Below are 15,908 nucleotides of genomic sequence, written 5' to 3'. Positions count from 1 at the left end.
AGGTGAAGATGCTGCTTGTTTATCTTCCCCCTTGTTGATTTCATCATTTTCCTTAGGCCCAATCACTTGCTCAACCTGCATTTCATCAACATTGTGAATCAAATTTTTAGAACCATCAATTTCACCAATTACCTTACCAGTTCTCAAGGTAACTGCTTGAACATGCTCACGCCCATTTTGTATCACTGTTTGGCTAGACATTATCCTAGCTTCCCTTTGACTCAAAGATGTGACAATTTGCCCCACTTGATTTTCTAGATTGGCAATGGCCTTAACCATTTTCTGCATGTGGGTATCATTCCTCTGCATATGGGTGTCATTCCTCTGCATGATGAAACTATCTGTGTGTCTAACCATTGAAGCAACAATTTCTTCCAAAGTTGGTCCTTGAGGTGGTTGGTGAGATTGACTAAGTGGTGGTGGATTATAATATTGGGGTTGACCATAAGGTGGACAAGTATTATGTTGGCCTTGATATGGTTGATATGACCCTTGTTGAAAATTTGGATTGTCGGTCCACCAGAAGTTTGAATTATTTCTCCACTCCGAATTGTATGTTTGTCGGAAATATTCATTCATAGGCAATTCATTATGAAATGAGCCAAAAACATTTGCTTCTTCCATCACAAATTTATTGGAGTATTCTTACATAGTAAGTTCCACAATTTCAGTTGCGGCTGCCATTGGAGATGGTGGAGGTGACTCCTCGGATGTTCCTGTAAGAAAAAGAAACAAAAATAAATCAAGATAAAATGAAACAACAATCAATAAACAAAAATAAAACTAAGTACTCTAAACATACTCAAACAAAACAAATAAGCAACCGTGCCAGTTCCCCGGCAACGGCGCCAAAAATTGTTGCATTCCTAAAAGGACACAAATTAATGTGCAAACAACCAATTAAAAATACCCGCAAGTGCACGAATCTAATGAAGTATAGATTATGTAAGTACGGGGTCGATCCCACGAAGAACTTGTCGGTTTCCTATAAGTTCTAATTTGAGTACGTAAAGAACACTAATTTTACACAACACACAAACACAATACAAATTGGAAACTAAAAATGAAGTAAGGAAGATAAAAGAAATGAAACAACACAAGAAAATAAAGAAAAACACAAACAGCACTTTCTATCACCCGTTTATCACCATTTGGACAGATTCGTTTCTCTGTTTTTCAGTTTCGACCTCTGTCCAGTTTTTGACCTATAACTTTCCAACCGTTTATCCAAAATTCACGTTCTTTATACGGTTGGAATCAGCACAGAAAATGCAAGAACACAACGCGGACCAAAAGTCCAAAACAATTACGAAACAAACAAAATTCAGTGACAAAGACACAAAACGTGTCAAACACGCAACTCACACACACATTGGGGGGGTTTTTTGATTTGGTTCAAGTGACCTATTTCTATTGCATGAAAGTAAATGGACTTTGAATTTAAATGTGAATGGCAGAGATGAATTATCAAAATGTGAAATTAAAATGTAACAAACACTAGGGTTTCGGAATCCACCCTAAACAATTCTACCCGTGTTCATGGATACTCAAGTGATGAACTCTAAATGTATTGATGAAGATGTTCGCAATCAAGACCATGGGTCGTGGCTCAAGACGCATTGATTCTCTCTAATATACGTAAAGTGCATGGTTCGTGCTACAATACTTGTGCCCTCCTCATAACCGAACCTAGGTATGGTTCGTACTTCGATTCGATTGCAAGGAAAACCCATTAAGTTCAAAGAGAATATGAACATCACAAGAACCCTAATAGCATGGTGTTTACATTAGGTATTCAAGAAACCAATTCACATGGATGGTTCTTACTCCATCCATCTATTGCTTAGGAAAACATGAAGATACACATAATCCCAACAACCTCAAGAAGCATGCTTTCAAAGGTAATCAATCAAGGAAAACACACATCAAGGATAGATTAATTTGGTGAATTGGAATTCATCAATTGTTGTCAAGAAACCAATTCACATGATGCTCACTTAAACAAGTTCAATCATTTGTTGCTAATTAGAAATTGTGTTCTTGGTTATCTTACACAACTTCTCAACTTTAGCTACATGCATACAACCTAAGGTGATTAAGCAAAGGAAGCAAACACATATCATAAAATTCAATTAGTGAATGGGGTTCATCAACAACATCTAGAAATTCATACACTCAAGCATCAAAACAATAAGGTAATCATGTTTAGGGCTTCAACCTAAGCCCTAGCTATGGAGTTTAGTTCCTCATAATCATTTCAAACACAAATTCAAAATGAAATTAGAAAGAGTTTACAGATTTTCAGAAAATGATGAAAGCTTCAAGATCATCAATGGTGGAAGTCTTCTTCTCCACTTTTCTTGACTGCACCTTGTCTTTCTCCTAGCTCCAAGCTCCAAAATCTGCTCTCAATTGTGTAGAATGGTGGAATACCCTCTCTCCCGTTGCAAAAACTCCCCCAAATCTGATTGCAATCCCTTTTGACTTCTCTCTCTCCTCCTTTCCAGCTTTTCTTTTAGTATAAAACTTATTCTTTCTCTAAAGCTATTGCCCATTGTCCCCTTGCAAATGATGAAACCTTGTTTTAAGGTATAATCCAAGGCTCCAATTGACTCAGGAAATGCCACTCAAATGCAATCCATTGTTACCAAAAGGTGTGGTAACAAGTAGAAATAAAATGCTATTAAGTGGGGGTGAAAACTGGGCCAAAACAAACATCCAGAGCCAGCGTCAATTGTCCGATCAGCTGGATAGGCTACACTTGCCCAATGGAGCTCAAATTTGGATATGTTGTAGTTAACATCCATTGGAACAAGTCTTATGAAGATCATCACCTCATCCAAGGACCGGAACATGCTGATCCAAGGCCACGAAGTTGACCTACGAAAATGAACAAAAACAGAATTTATATCAAATAATGCACTTTTAGCTCATTTTCATACAAACCAAGGTAAAACCTATTAAAACACAAAAAAGAAGTAAAAAGCTATAAAATGTCAAGAACTAACTCAAAATAGTGGGTGAATAACATGAAAAATCATGTGTAAAAATGAACCGCTCAAAATAGTGGGTGAATAACATGAAAAATCATGTGTAAAAATGAACCGAACAGTTACCTAAAGCTCAATTAACTGAAAGATAAACACAAAAAGGATTAAAAGCACAAGTTTAACTCAAAAACATAACCAAATCATAAGCTAGAAGGGTAAGAAATAATATACAATTATGAACCGATCACTCAACACCTTGATACACTTAGAGAACTCTCTTGCTCTCACCTTGGTTTTTCTGAACAAAGCTCTCTACAGAAAAAACTCTAACTTGTTTCCAGCTTTTGCCACTACATTAGTTCAACATTCTTTCTCCCTTGTGTTATCTTACTTCATCCCATTACCTACACAAGCCAATGGACAAGAGATAGGATATCTGATTGTCCTCCACGTTCTTTCCTTTTAGTCACCACTTAGACTAAGGGTCAGATTAGGTAGGTAATACAATCCCACTCAGCCACCTCCATTAACGTTCATTTAACTCAGAAGTGACCCACTAAGCCTCTGAAATCTTGTGGAAAGCGATAGCCATTGAAAACACTGTTGAAAACGCGTAAGAAATCGTCACAGCACGACTGGGACGACCGGTCGCCAGGAACTGGCGACCGGTCGCTTTTGGTTTTTCCTCCAGACCTTGAATCTGCTTCTAAACGACCGGTCGCAAATGCTAAGCGACCGGTCGCTAGCTTCCTGCGACCGGTCGCAAAGAACTGGCGACCGGTCGCTCGTTGATGTTGCTCCAGACTTCGAATCTGCTTCAAAACGACCGGTCGCAAATGCCTAGCGACCGGTCGCTTTTAGGCAGATTCAAAATCTTCCTTTCAGCGCCAAAACCAACCTTGTATCCTTAGGTGAGCCATTTTCCCAACAATCTCCACCATGGCGAGCCTAATACTCCTTGTGGACATCATTGCCTTCTAGGACATCTGTAATATCTTGAGAATCGTCCTAATAACTCTCAAGAACTCCACCTCAATCTTTAGCATGTAACAAGATTGAGCAAGCTCAAACAATGCTTGAACTTAGCTGTTGTGACTGGCTTTGTTAGGCAATCTGAAGCGTTCTCATTTGTATGAACCTTCATTATTGTGATGTCTCCATCATTCACCCAATCCCTTATCCGGTGGTATCTCACATCAATGTGTTTGGACCTCCCATGGAACACTTGATTCTTCACTAAGCAAATAGCACTTTGACTGTCACTTAGAATCACCACCAAGTCTTGAGCTATCCCGAATTCCTTTGCCAATCTCTTCAGCCATACCGCTTCTTTTGAAGCTTCCGTTAAAGCCATATACTCCGCTTCCGTAGTAGACAAGGCACTAACCGATTGTAACACTGCTCTCCAACTAATCGGTCCTCCACCACAAGTGAAGACATATCCTGTGGTGGATCTCCTCTTGTCTAGATCTCCTGCATAATCAGAATCTACATACCCCGACACACATGCCTTTCCTTGTTGTCTTTCAAACAATATCCCAAGCCTTTTGGTGCCCTTCAAGTACCTGAGAATCCATTTTGCTGCTGTCCAATGTTGCCTTCCAGGATTCGCCATATACCTTGACACCACACTAACGGCTTGGGCTAAGTCGGGGCGTGTGCACACCATTGCATACATGAGACACCCTACCAAGCTTGCATATGGAACTTTACTCATTTCCTCCTTCTCCACATTCGTAGAAGGACATTCTTTTGCACTTAACTTAAAATGCTCCGCCAAAGGAGTAGACACCGGTTTGCAAACCATCATATTAAACCTTTCAAGTACCTTGGAAATATACTTGCTTTGTGACAGCCACAACTTGCCTTCCTTTCTGTCTCTCCTTATCTCCATTCCTAGGATCTTTTGTGCAGCACCAAGATCCTTCATGTCAAACTCCCTTCCAAGTAATGTCTTCAAATTCTGGATTTTTGACATGTCCTTACATGCAATTAGCATGTCATCAACATAAAGAAGCAAAAGGATGAAGTTACCATCCTTGAATGCATGAGAGTACACACAACAATCAGATTCACATCTTCTATACCCAATCTTCATCATGTAAGAATCGAAGCACTTGTTCCACTGCCTTGGAGATTGCTTCAGTCCATACAAAGACTTCTTCAACCTGCAAACCAGATTTTCCTTCCCTGCTTCAATGAACCCTTGAGGTTGGCTCATGTAGATGTCTTCCTCCAATTCACCATGAAGGAAAGCAGTCTTCACATCCATTTGCTCCACCTCCATGTCCTCTTGTGCTACTATGGAGAGTAGTAGTCGTATAGAAGTATGTTTCACCACCGGAGAGAAGATTTCATCATAATCAACTCCCTCCTTTTGCAAGAATCCTTTTGCCACCAACCGAGCTTTGAATAAGGTGGCACCCTTCTCATGCATTTCTTCTTTCTTCCTAAACACCCATTTGCAGCCAATAACCTTGCGACCTTTGGGTTTAGGAACTAACTCCCAAACTGAGTTTTGGTGTAGAGATTCCATCTCTTGCATCATAGCTTCCATCCAACTTTCCCGTTCCTTGTTCTCAACAGCTTCTTGGAACGTGGTTGGTTCTTCTTCACTAGCATTTAGGGCATAGTGAACTGCATCCATCTCCCATCCAAACCTTTGAGGTGGTTTGATGGTTCTCTTGGGCCTGGACCGAGCTATAGATGATGGCTCCACCTGTTCTTGAGCCTCTTCTTCTTCTTGAGTGTGTTGTTGATGCTGCCCAGCTTCTTCCTCTTCAATGTCGGACTCCACCTCCTCCTGAACGTCTTCAGTTGGCTGTTTCTGAGTAGTCTTTCTTGACACCTTCTTGAGTGGAACTTCAAAGGTTGTTTCTTTCTCAACAACATCCTCCTTTGCCTCTGAATTCTTGACTTTGTTCATAGGTATGGTCTTCTCATCAAACACAACATTTCTGCCGAGTATCTTCTTGTGGTTCACTGGATCCCACAGCTTGTAGCCCTTCACACCACTCTCAAATCCAATGAAAATACATTCAAGAGACTTTGGCTTCAACTTGGATCTTTCATCACTAGGAATAAGTGCATATGCACTGCACCCAAACACCTTAAGATTCGAATAATCGATTGACCTTTTAGACCATACCTCCTCTGCACACTTGAACTCAAGATTTCTTGAAGGCGATCGGTTAACCAAATAGGCAGCGTGGTTAACCGTTTCTGCCCAAAAAGATTCGGGCAACCCTGCATGAATTCTCATACATCTCTCACGCTCCATGAGAGTTCGGTTCATCCTCTCCGCAGCTCCATTTTGTTGGGGTGTCTTCTTCACGGTAAAGTGCCTCTTAATGTCTTCACTTTTGCAAAACTCAAGGAACTTGCTGTCCTTATATTCACCACCATTGTCACTCTTTAGGATCTTGATCTTTCTTCCGGTTAGGTTCTCTACTTCCGCCTTCCACTCTTTGAATTTGGTGAAGACCTCAGATTTCTCCTTCATGAAGTAGACCCAAACATTCCTGGAAAAATCATCCAAGAAAGTCACAAAATAGCGAGCTCCACCCTTCGATTTAACCGGTGATGGCCCCCATACATCCGTGTGAATATAATCTAGCACACCCGTGCTTTCTTCCTCTTTGTTTCGCTGCTTGAAAGCTATTTTTGATTGCTTTCCCATGGTACAAAATCTGCAGAACTCAAGCTTGCAACTTTGAACACCTTTCAACAATTTTCTGTTGTGTAGTTCCTGCATGCCCCTCTCACTCATGTGCCCTAGCCTCAAATGCCAAAGCTGAGTTTCATCTTCCGAGTCCTTGCTTGTAGATACAGCTGCTCCACCTATGATTGTTGTACCACACAACCTATATAGACAATTAGGTTGAATCTCACCCTTCATAATCACAAGTGAACCTTTTGAGACTATGAGTTTCCCTCCATTTGCTTTGAATGAATAACCATTCTTATCAAGAGTTCCAAGGGAAATGAGATTCTTACGCAACTTTGGAATGTGCCTTACCATTCCAAGCGTCCTAACAGCCCCATCATGCATCTTTACCTTGATTGTACCGGTTCCTTTGACTCTACACATTGAGCCATCCCCCATCATCACTTCACTGCTATCTTCTTTCTCATACGTGTCAAACCACTCCTTGTTTGAGCACATATGATATGAGCATCCGGAATCCAAAATCCAATCGGAAGAGGAACACCTTGAAGAATTAGCCAATGCATTTGTTTTAACATTGCTATTAACACACAAAAGCTCACCATCACTTTCCGTGACATCCTCCGCTGTGTTTGCTGCATTCTTCCCTTTGTTCTTCTTCTCCTTCCATATGGGGCAATTCTTTTTCCAATGCTCCTTTGACCCACACTCGAAACAACCATCTTTCGCCTTGGATTTGGACCTTCCTCTATTGCCTTTCTTGCCTTCACGCCTCTTTGAACGACCTCTCTCTCCGGTCTTTGCAACTAGACCTTCACCTTGAGAGTTTTCTCCCGAACGTTGAGTCATCCTATGGTGTGTCATGATGTCTTGCACCACAGGCTCAAAATCAAGAGTAACCTTTCCGAACATAAGAGTGGTTCGGAAGTGTTTATAGGACGAAGGTAAGGATGTCAACAACATGAGAGCCTTATCCTCCGAACTATAATTCACATCCATTCTCTGCAAGTCAGCAACACATCTATTGAAACTACTTAGATGTTCCATTAGATTTCCTCCCTCCTCCATCTTAAGATTCAGGAGTTCTTCCTTGAGGAAGAGTTTGTTGGACAACGATTTCCCTGCAAACATCTCTTCGAGCTTCTCCCATGTTTGCTTCGCTGTATCCTTTATCACGTTGATGAGTGTTAAGCTCATAATTTCATACATATACATGCCCTAATTACTTACTTCTTTTGCTTAGTTTCTTAGATTTCTAAGTTATTTGCCTCCCTTTGTGTGTTTTGTAGGCAAATAGGGCAAGAGAGCATAATTCATGCAATTCAAGCATGTTAAGGCCTAATTTGGATGAATGGATGAAGAGCTTAAAAGACAAACTCAATTTTGGCTACAGCCCCCTGCCAGTCCAGTTTCGTAGGTCATATTGCAAGCTTTGTTTCAGCAACCTACACAGCTCGGATTAGGCAGCATTCTTCATGAAAGTTGTTCCAATGGGTGTGTACTATAACATATCCAAAATTCAGCCCCATTAGATAAATATGGAGTCTGTTACCTAGCAAACACAGTGCCATGCTCAGGATGGATTTTATCAGCGCGCAAAATGAGTTAGCAATTTGTTTTGGCCTTAACTTCCTCCTCCGACCTTGGATTGGCCCAAATGATATATGGCTGGAAAGAAGAAATTCTGAACTTCAAGTTTGAGTGCTTAAAGTCTTAATTTGCTTAAGGGAAGCCCAATTCGTAAGCCCTTGAAGTTGCTGGTCATGCTGACCTCAGGATGAGCTATTATTTATGGTTGGAAGCTTGGTCATGGTGACATGAAGATGAGCTAGGGCTGCTGGTGGGATTTATTAGTGAAGTGCATCAACCATTTCAGATTTTATAATGGAAGTGTTGTATGCATTAGTGAAGTGCATCAACCATTTCAGATTTTATAAAACAAGTGTTGTATGCATTAGCCATACTTAATTCAGATTTTCAGCTTCCTTAGGCCTATATATAGTGAGGTTTCCCAAGCTTGTAAACACACCCCAAGGGGGGGAGCTCTCAAACACTTCTCTAGAGCTCCCTTCCCTTCTCTCCCTCAAATTCTCTTAGTTTTGCTTTCTAGTTCTCAATTCTAGCTTTCTTTAATGTTTTCTTAGTTGTAATTTATTTTTCTTGTTATGTAAATTCTTTTCTTAAGTTTTCAAGTTGAATTAGTTTCCAAGTTTCAATTATGGTTTTTGTTCTTATTCATTATGCTTATAAGTTAATATGCTAGTCTGAATGATTGATCACCATTTAGGCTTGCATGTTAGCTATCTTGGTTTGAATTAAGAGTATACACCATGCTTTAATTTGAATTGAACTATGAATAGGAAGAGTATGTATGGACATTCGACAACAGGGATTAGATACATACTTGGTTGTTTAAAATGTTCTTCTATGCTTAATGGGTTCCTAATGCTTAATTTTAGGTTAGACAACAAATGATCAAATTAGGGAATTAGGAACACAAGGTTATGACCACACACCATGGCTTAATCATACTTTAGCTAGAATCAATCCATTAATCTAAATTGAACTTGGGAACTTATTTGCTTGAGTTACTTATTTCTTTCTTCCTTGTTTTATGTTCTTTGTTTTTGTTTCTATTTTGTGTAGGGAAACTAAATTGGATCATTCAATCACCAATCCTCGTGGGATCGACCTCGCACTTACATATGCTATACTACCAAACGGCTCGTGCACTTGCGAGTATCACAAGTTGAGGATGCAGCTTAATCCATTTTGGTGCAGCTGTATCTACACAACAATGAGCACCTCATCGGAGAGATAGTTTTCGATAGCTCCTCTGGCTAACTCGTCAAGAACTCCCCATTCATCATCCGTCATGCTTGCTGGCTTCTTCTCCTTGCCAACCAACACTACATGGAGCTGTTGTTGTGTAAGAGCTGACTTCATCCTTCGTTGCCAAAGAGTGAAGTTCTCCTTCCCTGTGAAAGGCTTTAACTCCACCTTCATACTTGCTGCCTGTGGTGGCTTCATATGCTGTGAACTGCTACCACTCTCAGCTTCCATGTCACTTGCCATCTTCAACACACTAGCACTCCAAGAGAAGAACTAGCTCCAGCTGCCAAACACAGCTCTGATACCACTTGTTGAGAATTAATGACTAACTCACTGCCCTTTTAAGATCTTGTTGTTGATGGACTTTGGACAAAGAACTCAATGATGGATGAGTCTTACACACACACACAGAAATTAACCAAGCACAAATGACACAAGTGTTTATAGAGGTTCAGCAAATTGCCTACATCCTCTTTGATGATCACCTTGAGAAATTTCACTAATGAAGATAGGTTACAACTTTGGTTTACAAAGGAAACCCCCTTAGAACACTACCCTCACAATCTGTTTCTCTCACACCCTTGCTCAACACCTTGATACACTTAGAGAACTCTCTTGCTCTCCCCTTAGTTTTTCTGAACACACAACTAAAACTTCAGCTCTAACTCAACTTGGAATACCAGCTTCTTCCACTTACAATTATTCAACTTGTTTTCTCCTCTTGTGTTATCTTACTTCACCCCATTTCCTACACAAGCCAATAGACAAGAGATAAGATATCAGCTTGTCCTCCACGTTCTTCCCTTTAGTCACCACTTAGACTAAATGTCAGATCAAGTAGGTAAATAGAATCCAACTCAGCCACCTCCCACTTACACCAGAAAATGGAGAGTGATATCTTTGAAATAAGATAACCAATTAGCCATGAGTGCTCTCCCAACTATCCAGCAGGTAGTCAACGTTCATTTAACTCAGAAGTGACCCACTAAGCCTCTGAAATCTTGTCGAAAGCGATAGCCATTGAAAACACTGTTGAAAACGCGTAAGAAATCGTCACAGCACGACTGGGACGACCGGTCGCCAGGAACTGGCGACCGGTCGCTTTTGGTTTTTCCTCCAGACCTTGAATCTGCTTCTAAACGACCGGTCGCAAATGCTAAGCGACCGGTCGCTAGCTTCCTGCGACCGGTCGCAAAGAACTGGCGACCGGTCGCTCGTTGATGTTGCTCCAGACTTCGAATCTGCTTCAAAACGACCGGTCGCAAATGCCTAGCGACCGGTCGCTTTTAGGCAGATTCAAAATCTTCCTTTCAGCGCCAAAACCAACCTTGTATCCTTAGGTGAGCCATTTTCCCAACACATTTGTGTTCTATACAGTTCTAGAAGAATCATGAATACAACGAGGGTTCTAGAGTTGTGGAGAACATACTATGTTGCCTAGACAAAGAGAGTTGATGTTGGAAGAACTCTCTAGAGCAAGAACACTCATATTGCTAGACTATGGCAGTGGAGCATGATGGCTAAACAATAGCCACAAAAATAATATTGTACAATACAGAATATTCTAGATAAAGCCACACACTTGTGGCTGGAGTAAAGTAACCAAGTTGGCGGAGAATGGCTATGTCGGCAACTCTCATCTATAAAAGGACTTGTAGCCTTCCCAAGCAAAGTGGAGTCATCCACCAACCCAATCTATGTGGGAGTAAACAAGCCAACTCCCAAACTAATGGAGCCAAGAGCTACCCAAACAAAGCTATGTTGAGGAGCCAATAAGCTCACCAATCTAAGTGAAGGGCCAAATAGCCTAAATTAATTTAAATCAAGTGTGATGGCCAATAAGCCAATAAGCTAAGAAGGAGGGCAATTAGCCTACACCAAACTATGTATTATTCTCCTCAAATATAACAATTGTTTCAACTATTGTCTATTGTCCTAAACCCCTTCACCCTTAAAACAATAGTGGTATCAGAGAAAAGTTATTAAGAAGTGAGGATTTTAAAATTTATACCTGGAGGAATGTAGCCTATGGAACCCTTTAGCCCAACTGACATGGTTTGAATTTTGGTGGGATCATTTGATGCTTGTAAGAGGAACCTTGCTAAACCAAAGTCACCAACATGGGCTACCATATCTTCGTCAAGAAGAACATTGCTTGGCTTTAGATCACAATGAACAATGGCCGTTTCACAGTGGTGGTGCAGATAATCTAGTGCAGAAGCAACGTCAATTGCGATATTGAGTCTTTGGATAAGGCTTAATCTCTTAGGCTGAGATTGCTCATCATCTCTTGGATGAAGCCACTGGTCTAGACTTCCATTTTCCATGAACTCCAAAACTAGACTTTTGAAGTCATTGCCCTGATTATCAATACTGGAGCAGACAGTTACGATCTTGAGAAGATTACGATGCCTTATACTTCTTAACGCTTTGCATTCACCAATGAAACTCATGGAAGCTCCTTCTTGTTGAAGGTTTAATACCTTAACAGCAACTACCGTTCCATCAGTAGGGAGTACTCCTTTGTAAACAGAACCGAAACTTCCCGAGCCAATCAGATTGTCCACAGAGAACCCATCAGTTGCTTGAACAAGTTGAGAGTAAGAAACACATGATTTCCAATCCGTATAAGAATGCGAAGTGACTAGTCTATCTCTTGACTTTTTCACATATGAACAGGCAGCAAAGGAGCATGACAGAGCAATTAAAAAAGCTAGTGCACAAGTTATAGGGATGAATACTTTTGGGGCAAGTAATCCTCGAGGTGAATGGAGCTTTTTGCTAGAGCATGCAGGAAGAAGGAATTCTGGAATTCCACCACATAGCCTATTATTTCCAAGGATTGAGACACCACTTGCATTTGAAAAGATCCCTTCTCTAGGCAATTCACCCTCAAAATTGTTATGAGAAATATTGAGATGCTTAAGAGATCCAAGATTTCCTAGAAACTCAGGAATTTTCCCTGATAAGTTATTACGCGAAATGTCTATTTCTTCCAAGCCTCTTAAATTTTTTAGTGTTTGGGGAATTGATCCTTCAAGTTTATTACCTTGCAAATGAAGACGCTCCAAACTAATACAACTGCCGAGGGTTCCTGGGATTTCACCTGATAACTTGTTTTCCGAAACATCTAACTCCCCGATATTTTTCAGATCACCCACTTCAGATGGTAGTGAACCGGTCAAAAAATTGTTAGACATGGATAAAGAAATTGAAAGGGATGAAAGCCCAATAACCTCTTTAGGAATGGTGCCATTTAGATTGTTACTTGAAAGGTTAAGTGTCTGTAGATCTTTGCAGTTCCCGAAACTTGGTGGTATACTTCCCCCAAACTTATTCTCTTGCATGAGAAGCGTTGTCAATGAAGTCAAGTTACCTAGGGAGGACGGTATTGGCCCAGAAAATTGGTTAGCAAACAACTCAACACCCTGTAACTTCTGAAGTTTCCCGATTACATCAGGGACACTACCACCCAAATAGTTTTCGGCCACTCCCAGAAGGGTCAAGTTTATAAGATTTCCAATGCCGTTAGGGATGCTTCCATGTATCAAATTGGTCGCCAAAGTAAGCCTTTTTAGTTGGGTAGAAAGGTTGGCGATTGATGCTGGCAATTCTCCTCCAAAATGATTATCATTAAGACCCAACACCTCAAGAGTAGTACAATTAGCTAGGAAGCTGAGAAAATTCAGGTCACCAGTTTTCCCACTTCCTAGTCTATTTTGATCAAAGTTGAGTCTAACTAAGCTCTGCAAAGTTGCAAGATTTTCAGCGGGGAGTGGCCCAGTGAGTCCATTTTCAGGAAAATCAAGCACTTGAAGTCTCGAAGCATTGGACAATGACAGAGGAACAGTTCCAGTGAACTTATTGATCCCACCGGCAAATACTTCAAGATTAGGAAGAGTAATTCCCACATTAGGTGGTAGCTCTCCATGCAGCTGGTTTTTAGCAACAGTGAAGTAGAATATGGATGAAATATTATAGAGTGAAGTAGGGATCATACCAGACAGATTATTATCCCAGAGAATAAACATTCTCAAGTTTGTTAGACGCCCAAGCTCATTGGGTATGCTTCCTTGAAAATTGTTGACAGCAAGCACAAAAAGTTCCAAAGATGAAAACTTTCCTATCCAATGTGGGATAGTTCCGGTGAGATTGTTAAGACCAAGACCTAGACTAACTAAATTCAACAATGAACTGAGTTGGTTAGGAATTGACCCAAAAAGTTTATTGGAACTAAGACTGAGTACGCTTAGTTGCATACAGTGAGATATATTAGATGGAATTTTCCCACCAAAGGAATTGAAAGACAGGTTGAGATGTTGTAGGCTCAGTAGGCGACCGATTTGTTGAGGAATTTCACCATGAAAGCTGTTGTTTTTCAGGTTGATTCCAGTAAGATAAGTAAGATTTCCCAAAGAAGGAGATAAGGAGCCTACCAAATTTTGAGCTTCCAGGTTCAAAACCATGACCCTTTTCGTGGCAGGGTTGCACGTAACGCCTACCCAACTGCAGAGATCAATGGAATCGTTCCATGAGCTCATGATATAGAGAGGATCTTGAGTTATTCTTTTCTTGAAGTCTAGCAATGCCAGGCGATCAGATTCATTTCCAGAAGTGGATAGTGTTGCAGATTGCAGACATGTGGTCCACCATAAAAAAAGGAAAAATGTAAACAAAATCTGGCTAGAATGAGTTTGTGAGTGTTCCATCTTGTTCTGAATGCAAATTTTATGCATGGAGAAAATCAGAAACCAAGTCTCATATAGATGAAAGTATAAAAAGAAGAAATCTTTAATTCTATCTATCTATAGAGCCAAAGGGTTTGTTGCAGTGTTGAAAAATAATTATGGATGGTCCCAGTGTTGAAAAATAATGCACATTTGGTGGAGATTTTTACAAGCTAGCAAAATTTTCTACGATAATTTTTACAAGCTAACACTTGTCACCAACTTAATTGAAGCTAGTAAAAAGTTCTAGTTGAAGCTACAATATGTGGCTGGAATTAAAAGTTCTTGTACAAAATACTTCTGTCTTAATTATAGCTTACCATTAACAAGTGTTGAATAGGGTTTACTGGGTATTTCATTTTTGGACTTTTGTTGCTGTTTAATTATTATTATTATTTTAAAATTTTCCAGGTTGTTCCCAAGACGGGAGATGACAACCATTGTTTCCAACATGATCCTGCTACTAAGCCATATATAGGACCTGATTTCGGGTATGAGTTTGCAGTGTTCTTGAAATTTTTTCGGGAGTAGTGTTCGTGAAAGAGGGTTTTAATGCATCCTGACTTATGATTTAGTTTCTGCTCTAAATTGGAAATTTATTGCCTTGTGTATTTTGGTTTAATTCTTATGGGTTTCCTTTTTTATTTTTTATGTGTATGCCCTCAAAATTAATGATGCATCTTTCCTTGTAGTTTAGTTTCTTATTTTCATTGGTTGGTACACGTAAATGCTCTAAATTGGTCTAATTCTTATAGGTGGTTGTAGAGGACTATGAACTTTTGGCTTCTTGGTACTATTTGTTTTCATATCCTAAATGTGGATTTTCAGACTTTTTTTCTTTCTGTTTTTAATCATTACAAAACCCACTCCAAATTTGAATTTTTTGCTCGTTTTGCAATGTGGATTATTCCTCTGCTGTTTGGAGGGATTGAATGTGGGTTATTCTAAGAACGCTTGCCTTTTCCCCTTTTTACATTTTGTGTTCATATCTGAAAAATGAGAGATGGTTTTGTGTGTTTTTTCAGGCTCTGTTGCGAGATTTATTCTTTACAGAGGAGAGGAGTACTGCTCTAGAGAGGGGGTTTGATGCATCTTTACTTATGAGTTAGTTTCTTTTTTTCGTTGGTTGTATGAGTTTGCAGTTTTGGGCTTAAGATTTGAGGTCATCATTGTTCACGTCAGCAACTCTGTGTCTTTTGGCGAGGCAGATTTAAGCAGTGTTTTGGTTTTCTACGATAATTTTTACAAGCTAACACTTGTCACCAACTTAATTGAAGCTAGTAAAAAGTTCCAATATGTGGCTGGAATTACAAGTTACAAGTTACTGTTGGCTGGAATTACTAGTTGAAGCTAGTAGAAAGTGCTTCTGTCTTTAATTATAGCTTAACAGAGCTAATTACCATTAACAAGTGTTCTATATTTGGACTTTTGTTGCTGTTTTTTAATTATTATTATTATTTTAAAATTTTCCAGGTTGTTCCCAAGACGGGAGATGACAACCATTGTTTCCAACATGATCCTGCTACTAAGTCATTATTCATATATAGGACCTGATTTCAGGTATGAGTTTGCAGAGTTCTTGAAATTTCTTCAGGAATAGTGTTCGTGAAAAGGGGGTTTTAATGCATCCTTCCTGACTTATGATTTAGTTTCTGCTCTAAATTGGAAATTTATTGCTTTGTGAATTTTATT

General features: G+C 39.9%; 1 pseudogene; it reads right to left on the bottom strand.

The window, feature by feature from the left end:
* The window catches only part of LOC110764566 (receptor kinase-like protein Xa21), a 31,259-nt pseudogene extending 16,997 nt beyond the window's left edge, over nucleotides 1-14,262 (bottom strand).
* Between the last annotated feature and the right edge of the window lie 1,646 nt (nucleotides 14,263-15,908).

The sequence above is a fragment of the Prunus avium genome, chromosome 7 (genome assembly GCF_965620075.1).
Source record: "Prunus avium chromosome 7, drPruAviu1.hap1.1, whole genome shotgun sequence".
NCBI classification, from domain to species: domain Eukaryota; kingdom Viridiplantae; phylum Streptophyta; class Magnoliopsida; order Rosales; family Rosaceae; genus Prunus; species Prunus avium.
Note: the sequence above shows the minus strand (reverse complement) of the source record. Positions and strands in the feature narration are given on the sequence as shown.